We start from the raw sequence: 9,288 nt of genomic DNA on the forward strand, positions 1-9,288 counted from the left end.
TTCTGGAATGTACATGCTTTTGTTTTCCAGGGTCGGCCTGTGCCTTTGCCATGCTCCTGCCTCTAAGATTTCACAAAGAACCTTCTTGCTCCTAAAATCACCCTTAAATCAAAGAAATACAAGAATTATTCAGTTCCTGCAAAGGATTCTGCAACATAAGGGACATTTCCACAGGACTTTTTAATATAATTTATGAATATTTGCTAGCAACATAATTGTCTTTTCTGCTGACATTTTCAAAGCAACACTGTGATTTGTTGGGTCTCTGGAGAGTCCAACTACAAAACTGATAATTATATTAAATATACATAGACAATAAAGAGTGTGTTTACATAACTATGCCCATAAATATCTGATTGAACAGTCATTGTTCTCAAACCCCTTTTAAGCAGCTCTCTAAGGATTCCAGTTCTAATGACATGATGGTTTAAAAGATGTTGCTCAGTCTTGTTCCATATTTAATTAACTTTCCTTTTTTAAACTTGTGATGGCAGAGACAATAACAAATAGCTCTGAAAAGAGAAAGCGCTTTGAAACATGAGTGAGGCCTTGTCAGGCTTTGTGCGGCACAGACAGGAGGAGATGGGCGTGTGCGTGTCGCTGGCCTGGGACCTCCGGCCCTCCCCTGGGATTCTATTGTGAGGCCATTCAGAGCTCTCTAATCCCACACACCTTCTCTCGCACACTCGCATCTGTGGATCCAGGCTTCGTGCACATGCTCTTGCATGTAAGCAGCTGCATCTCTAATGATTTCTTCCTCTGGAAACAAAAAGATGAAAGCAAATTGGAAAACCAGCAAGAGAAGCAGAAGCAGAGGCAGAGGCAGGGTAGTGTAGTGGAAAGAACAGGGGGCTGGCCTTGGCTCTAACCATTGCAGTTTGATCTTGGGTAAGTGTGTGAATTTCTTACTGCTACCATAACAAATTACAGACTTGGTGGCATAGAAGTTGTTCTAAAGTATTATCTTATACTTCTAGAGGTCAGAAGTCGGAAGCAAGCCTCATAGACCTAAAATCAAGAGATTTCCATGCTTCTTGGCTCCCACACCTTTCCATTTTCAAAGCCGGCAGTGGCCGGTTAGGCCTTTCCTGTATCACACCTCTCTTCCCTGACTCTCCTGCCCCGTCTTCCATTTTTAAGGACCCCTGTTATTATGTGGGATCCATTCAGCTCATCTACAATGATCCCCTTATCTCAAGATCCTTAATCACACCTGCCAAGTCCTTCTGCCTTGTAAGTTAACATATTCACAGGTTCCAAGCATTAGGATGTGGACATCTTTGGGGGCCATTATTCTGCCTACTACAGTAAGTCAACTAATATTATCTGTTAATGAGGGAGGCAGTATGAAGTAGATTTGTTCATCCAACAAATTAAGGTCTGGATGACACAATAGTAAATAAGATAGACTCAATCCCTGTCCTCAACAGAGCTTTCAGTATTAAGGGAGAGATAAGCATTACCCAGAGAAAGTAAACACAGTTAATTTCCGCTGTGTGAAGGGCTACAGAAAGAAGTGTAAGCATAAAGAGAGTGTTTTGCAAAGTAGTCTGGCCTAGCTGTAGGTGAAAGGAGTAGGAGCAGTCAAGGAAGGCTTCCCTGAGGGGGTGACATTAAAATAGAGACATAAGAAATGGCTTGGAGTTATTCAGGTCAAGTGTGTGCAGAGGGTAGGCCTGGTGGGGGAGCTGATGAGGAGCTTCCAGTTAGAGGGCATAGCCAATGCTATGGAGCCAGTGTTAGGCTCCGGAGAGTAGGGCAGAAAAACTGAGAAGTGCCTGGGCCTAGGATGTAGAGACAGGAAGAAGAAAGCTTTGCTATCTTCTCTAGTGAGCTGAGGGAGGCAGTGGGAAGTTAATGCTTACAGGTGTTGGCCGAAGGTCAGGCACTGCTCCATGAGGTTTATATGGAGCTGATTCCCATAAGAAAGATACTATCACAATCTTCATTTGTAGATCATGAAACTGAGAGTCAGAGAAGCTACATGACCCCCACAAGGTCACCCGTCTGGCAGAACCAGGACGCACCAGAGTGTGCCCTCAATCACTATGCAAGCGCTATCCTGCTTCTCAGGCAGGATTGTAGGATCTGGACATTTAACCCTTATGCTAAGGGCAATTGGGAGCCATAGAGGAGTTTCAAACACTTTAGACGGAGTACTCTGGGTAATTGATTGGAGGTATCAGACCAGGGAGGAAGCAGTAACTCTCAGGTGGAACAATATCAGCTTAGTCTGCAGTGGCAGCAGTATGGGAGAAATGGAGAGATTCAGTATTTACTGAATTGAGTCAAATTGACAAGTCTCGCTTATTGATGTGCGCTGAAGGACAGAAGTGGGTGTTAAAGATGACGCCTTTGCTTCCAGCCAGATCATATAGAAGGACCTGTCAGTTCTGTCCTTCTCAATCAAAGGGCTCATGTGAGCTGCGGACTAAAAATGTAACATATGCTAAAACCCTAAACCCAAGGAGGAGCTTCTTACACGAGGAAGAAATTAGCTAGGACTTCCAGGTGTGAGTGGATTTCAGCCTCTCAATGAAAATTCAGCAGAATTGCTCTGTGGCAATCCTTCTGCAAGAGAAGAATCCTGCTCACCATCACTGCTATAAATCTGTGTTTGTGCTGAACTCTTTCTAATTGTCATCAATTATGATTCATTTACTTTTAGGTGTCTTGCTTGTCATAATATTATCATTTGTAAGTCTTTCCCTTTGCAGGCTGTGAGAATCTGTTGTGACATCTCAATAAAGCAGGATTCAATCAAGGTGTGAATAAATTGTTAATCTCGTTATAAATAGAAGGTACCATATGTCAGGATGTAAGGGATGTCTCCTTTGTTGCAAACAATATTCATGAAACTAAACAAAATAAGTTTTGGAAATAGCTGGTTCATCTCACCAAGCTCCCAATTATATAATGGCCAACAGGTCTCCGCAATGGATTCAGATTCCTGGGAGTCGTCTTCACACTTATTTAGAATCATCATTTGAAAGAAAAAAAATAGTGTCAGGTTTGAGTATCAGAACCCCAGGGATCCCCATTCCTCCTGATTTTGACTGGAGTTAGCCTTACAATTCTCTGTGTCTTCCAGGGGCACATCCAATGAGCCATTTGATCAAAATGTCTTTTTCCTTCTTCTTTACCTTTTCCCCACGGCGTGCGGATTTAGAAAAACAGGGCTAAACTGACCGAGCTCCAGCCCAAATCAGTTCATAAAAAACATACCTTGAATCTTTTTTTACACGTGTGCTCTCAGCAGTGAGGGCTCTGGCCCGCTCTGTCCCTGGTAACACATCCTAAATGTGCTCCTCAGCACCTGCGGCAGAGTGTTTCCTGAGGAAAGTCTGTGTGCACTCAGAGGTCCAGCAAATGCCAGAACCAATAAAGCTTAAATTAGCATCCCATAATCTAGAGCTATTTCCCCTCTGCTCTTCCAGAGCCCTCCCCAGTGCCTCCTCCTCCCCCAACTCCTAACCCAATCAAAATGTGCTTCTGCCTTGTTCCATTTCTTCAGGGCCTCACTAAGTGACTAGGCTTGTTAGTTCAAAATTAAGTTAATGGCTGATAATAGTTCTCCCCCAGTGCCGGGTGGCATTTCCACTGAGGATCAATGCAGAATGGTGAAAAGAGCCTGGATTTTGGAATCAGCCATGTTTGGGTTCAAGTGCTGGCTTTTCTATTCACTAGCTGAGTGTTCTGGCTGTTTTGGGGAGTGCCATGGCACAGTCTTGGCTCACTGCAACCTCCGTCTCCTGGGTTCAAGCAATTTTCCTGCCTCAGCCTTCCCGGTAGATGGGAGTATAGTTGCCTGCCACTGTGCCTGGCTAATTTTTGTATTTTTAGTAGAGATGGGGTTTCACCATGTTAGCCAGGATGGTCTCCAACTCCTGACCTCAGGTGATCTGCCCGCCTTGGCCTCCCAAAATGCTGGGATTAGAGGCGTGAGCCACCATGCGCAGCCTCGCTGTTTTTTCTAAAAAGTTATTAGAGATTATAGCCCCACCTGTAAAACTGTGATTCATACATCATGAAGTTGCTATGAGGATAAAAGAAAATACTGTGTGTTAAGCAGCTAGTACAGAAACTGGCCTATTTGGCCTATTTGATAATTGAGTAGAGGCCAGATGCAGCCCCCTGGATACCCACCTCAGCCATCAGTCACACTGACCATCTGGAGACTGGGATTGTCATTCTCTTCTTCTCTCCAGCATTTGCTCCTTCCCCTCTTTCATTCCTTCCTTTTTTCCTTTCTTCTTTCTTTCCCAGTGGTTCATTGAGCTCCTGCTGAGTTCGGAAGATGCTGTCTCCTTATTTTTCGCTGTTACTAATACAGAGTGCAAAGTGCATCATGACACAAAACACAAGAAGGTGGGAAGCGCTGTGTCTGGTAAAGAGCCATTTAGAACAATAGCCCTTCTGCCCTGTCCCTCCAACATTCACCGTCAACTTGTTTCACAATAGTCATTAGAGACACGAAGGAAGTGCTGATAAGCTCCATGATTCATTCAAGGGCCAAGGTTAATTTTTATTTATTCCCAGGTCATCACAAACAGAGGCAGATGGTGGTGGCATTTCCTTCTTGCCGGGAGCTCAGATACTATCTGGACAGATTTCAGCAGGCTTTGTATCTGTTCTCTCTGAGCGCCACAGCTTTCCTGGATAAAGCCCCAGCCACCCAAACTGCAGACTGATTTTATTTAACTAAGATGACTTGTGGTAAGTAATTGAGGTCACTTGGACCTGGCTGGAGGAAAGCCAGCATTGCCAAGGAGAAGGGCTGACATCGTTTATCCTTCAGCAGCTCTTCCTTTAGAGGATTTATTTTTGGTGACCCATTTAGGAGGTAACTTACTAAGTTGTGACTATCAGTTTATTGAAAAGTGACTTTCTTGGAATTTTACTAGTATCAGGTGACTTTGGGACGGTTTCAAACAACGGACTGTGGAATCTACTTGTGTAGCACTGTAGGAATGGTCATACAGTCATATTCATAGTTAATTGGTTTCCTGCTACACACGTAAGTAGGATATGTGGCTTCTGCTTTCAGAGCTTACATTCCAGGTGAAGAGGGCAGTCACAGCATATTCATAAATAAAGCCACAGACTGTAATGTAGTGTATGGTGAGTGCATTTGTAGACAGCATACAAATGTCAGTCAAGTACCCATCCTGCTCCTTCAGGTTCATAGAAAACTGAGAACAGCACAGGAGGGAGATGAAGAGCAAAGAGTATCAGCTTTATTCCTGGCTGCCTGGAACCCAGGAACTCCTAAAGCAGAGCTTCCAACTGGTCTGGAACCAAAGCAAAGCTTCCATCTGGCTCCCCACAAGTAGACCTGGGGGTCTCTCTGGGGAGTTGGGTCTGCACACCAGACTGACCAGCACACTGCAGGGAGCACGGAGCCAGCTTGGCCAAGCAACACACAGATCAGAAAGCACCAAAGTAAGACCACGTTGACGCTCCACATTCAGCTCTTCCCTGAGTTAATGTGGCCCAATGGTTGCCAGCTTCTCCTCATCTTACCAAAAATGTCATTTCTGCAGAGGAGTAGGAAGGTGAAGGGAAAGGTCAGCCGTTCCCCTGCCACTATTACTCCCTCCTGTGGGTGGGGAAATGAGAGGACATGAATGAGTATTTGCTTCCAAGTTGTAATTTAAGAATGCAAAGCTGAAGATCAGAAGGCATCAAGAATGACAAGACTTAGAAGGATTAAGCCTAGGTATCTGGACATATTCCCCCGGTGGGGCATGCTCTGGCTGTTCTGAATTAAATGTGGTGCAGGGTGAGAACCTGGCTAGAGGATGAATGCATGGTGCCTGGAGCATTCAACGGGAGTTCACACAACCAGATAGCCTCAGAGTTGTCCAGGCAGCTGGGACAATCAAAAGGATGAACTATTGGCAAGCAGGAAATAATCAGAGAACCGGGTCGATCAGGAGGCAGGCAAAATAGCATTGAGGAGGTCTGACATCAAGTAACAGGGTGGAGCTTAGGTCAGGCTGGGCAGGAGACAGGCAGAAACACAGCTGTGGAGAAACTGAACCCCTGTAAGGATATTCAAGGCGAAGCTCAGGAAGAACGGGACAGGAGAAGGCTCTCTACAGCCTGGGAAACATAGTGAGACCTCATTCTACAAAAAATACAGAAATTAACCAGACATGGTGGTGTACGTCTGCGGTCCCAGCTCTGCGGGAGGTTCAGGTAGGAGGATCACTTGAGCAGGGGAGGTTGAGGCTGTAGTGAGCTACATTTGTGCCACGGCACTCCAACCTGGGAAACAGAGTACGACCTTGTCTAAAACAAAACAAAACAAAAAAATGAGAGAGAGAGTGAAGGTGCTCTAAAAAACCTAGAGCATCAGTCAGAAAACAAGCCAGAAGACAGTTTTTAGACATGAGGAGCCAGGTTCGAGGGCATTACAACAAGACTGATCTGTGACTATGAATAACTACAAGCATTAAGGAATAAGCTCAGAATGTCTTAACATAGTTCCTGTAACCCTGTAAAGACTCAATGTTATTATTATTTGATTAAATTTTTTCATTTGATTGAAAATAAATTTTTTTTATTATTTGATTTAAAAGCTGAAATTAGCTTGAGTACTAATTTTATTATTTGATTGTATCGATTTTATTTTGTGTTTGATTAAAAAGTTGAAATTAGTTTGAGTACTAAGTGAAGGCTTTCTATTGAGAACCTGTTCTGAATGGTGGACTCTTCACCATTTACACCAAAGAGGTGGTCAGATCTGAGTGAACCCAGCGAACTTTTGGCCGCTTTTCCATTCTGTATTCTTATGAAATCCACTGAGAAATCTTTTTCCATCTCTCACTGGCATTGGTTTGGCTGTCATCTCCATGCTCAGGAACCACATCTTGCCAAAATTTGTCTTAAATAGAAGTACCTTAAAGGCAGAAAATATATAATCCTGAATGTTCGTGCCCTGAAGCTGGATATGAGGAAGAGACAAACCTTAATAAAACGTTACCAAGGAGAATAGTGATAGCTCCTATCAGGTAAGCATCACCGATAAATTTTTGAGATGGAATTTCACTCTTGTTGCCTAGGCTGGAGTGCTGTGGCAGCATCTTGGCTCACCATAACCTCCGCCTCCCAGGTTCAAGTGATTCTCCTGCCTTGGCCTCCAGAGTAGCTGGGATTACAGGCATGCACCACCACACCCGGCTAATTTTGTATTTTTGGTAGAGACAGGGTTTCTCCATGTTGGTCATGCTGCTCTCGAACTCCCAACCTCAGGTGATCTGCTCACCTCGGCCTCCCAAAGTGCTGGGATTACAGGTGGGAGCCACTGCGCTCGGCCCTTTAGCATCACCAATGTTAATATCCGGCCTCACTGGGTTAAGACTCAAATGTAATCATGTGTGTAAAATGCCTAATGCAATGCTGGCACCCAGTGTGTGTTTACAAATGATCGATGACCTTTCATCTGTTTTAAACCTAAAATTTCTAGGACATACCCTATCACCTCCCTATCTCATTATTGCTACCACATACCCACATACAAATGTGCTCTGCCACCAGCACATTTAATGATGAGCTGATGTTACAAGGAATAAAAACTGGAGCATACATGATGGAATTGTTACAAAGATGAAATGGTTCATATATGTAAAGGGCTTAGAAGAAAGGAGGGCCGACAAGCAGTAAGTGCTCTATATACCTTTTAGGTGCTGTTAGTTAGTTATACAGTAGTAACAGCATCAAACTTCATTTCTATGTCTTTAGGTCCTATTGTACATGATTAAATCAAATCCCAAGTATATTCTGAACACGGTATGTGGATAAGAATTAAATTCCTAATTAGTAGTAAAAATGTTATTTTATTTTAAAATTTAAAGTTAAGGTTTTAAATTTTAAACCTAAAATAAAAATCCTACTTCTAATTACAATGTAGTGGTAAGTTTATTTTAGGTTTAAAATTTAAACCTAAATTTTACAATGATGACTACCAATGCAAGTATTAGTAGTCGTCGCCATAGTATTTTTTCATTTATTTTAAACCTAAAATTTCTAGGACACACCCTAACACCTCCCTATCTCATTATCACTACCACACATACACACAAATAAGATCTGCCACCAGCACTTCATGATGAGCTGATGTTATAAGGAATAAAAACTGAAACGTACATGATGGAATTGTTACGAAGATTAAATGGTTATATACGTAAAAGGCTTAGGAAAAAGGATGGCTGACAAGCAGTAAGTGCTCTATATACGTGTTAGGTGCTGTGAGTAAGAGTAGCAGACGCAGCATCAGACTTCATTTCTGTGTCTTTAGGTCCTACCGTACATGATTACATAAAATTCCAGGTACGTTCTGTACATGCTACGTGGATAAGAAGTGCGTAGAAATTTTATTTTATGTTTAAAACTTAGGTTTAAAATTTACAATTTAACTTACAATTTACTAATTAGAGCAAAGTAATAAGTTTGTTTTAGGTATAAAATTTAAACCTAAATTTTCCAATGATAACTACATTAGTAATAATGTAACAGTCATCGTCACAGTATTTTCCATCAGATGCCCTTTCTATTGCTCATGACCCTGCAGAGCAGAGGGCAGATTTCAGAGACAATTCAGGAAAGGAGAAGCTTGCTTGTATTGGCAGGAATGGATCCTGCCCTGCTGAGTGCAGAAACCCGCCCCTACGTCACCACCCTAGTCTGAGACATCTCCCTGGCATCATACCCCATCCACACAGCCCACTGCATTTGAACCATGTTCACAGCCATTTCTTTTCCTACATCTATTTACCATTTCAGGCTTTAGATGTCATTTTTATGAGAAGTCAGGAGATGAAGAAGGAATCTGGGAGAATTGTATTTTGAGATATTATTTAATGAAAGTGATTCTGGCTGGGTGTGGTGGCTCATACCTGTAATCCCAGCACTTTGGGAGGCCAAGGCAGGAGGATCACGAGGTCAAGAGACTGAGACCAGCCTAGCCAACATGGTGAAACCCTGTCTCTACTAAAAATACAAAAATCAGTGGAGGGTGGTGGCAGCTGTAGCCCCAGCTACTCAGGAGGCAGAGAGGCAGGAGAATCACTTGAATCTGGGAGGCAGAGGTTGCAGTGAGCTGAGATCACGCCACTGCATTCCAGCCTGGTGACAGAGCCAGACACCGTCTCAAAAAAAGCGGGGGGGATTTTTTTATATGATTGCTTGGGACTAGCTTTGCTAGACTGGTGCAAATCTAATTGTTATTTTCCCCGTCTACCTGGCAGATGAGTGCTCGTGAAAATGATCAAATCAATTAACAGG

The sequence above is a fragment of the Callithrix jacchus genome, chromosome 13 (genome assembly GCF_049354715.1).
Source record: "Callithrix jacchus isolate 240 chromosome 13, calJac240_pri, whole genome shotgun sequence".
Lineage (NCBI taxonomy): Eukaryota > Metazoa > Chordata > Mammalia > Primates > Cebidae > Callithrix > Callithrix jacchus.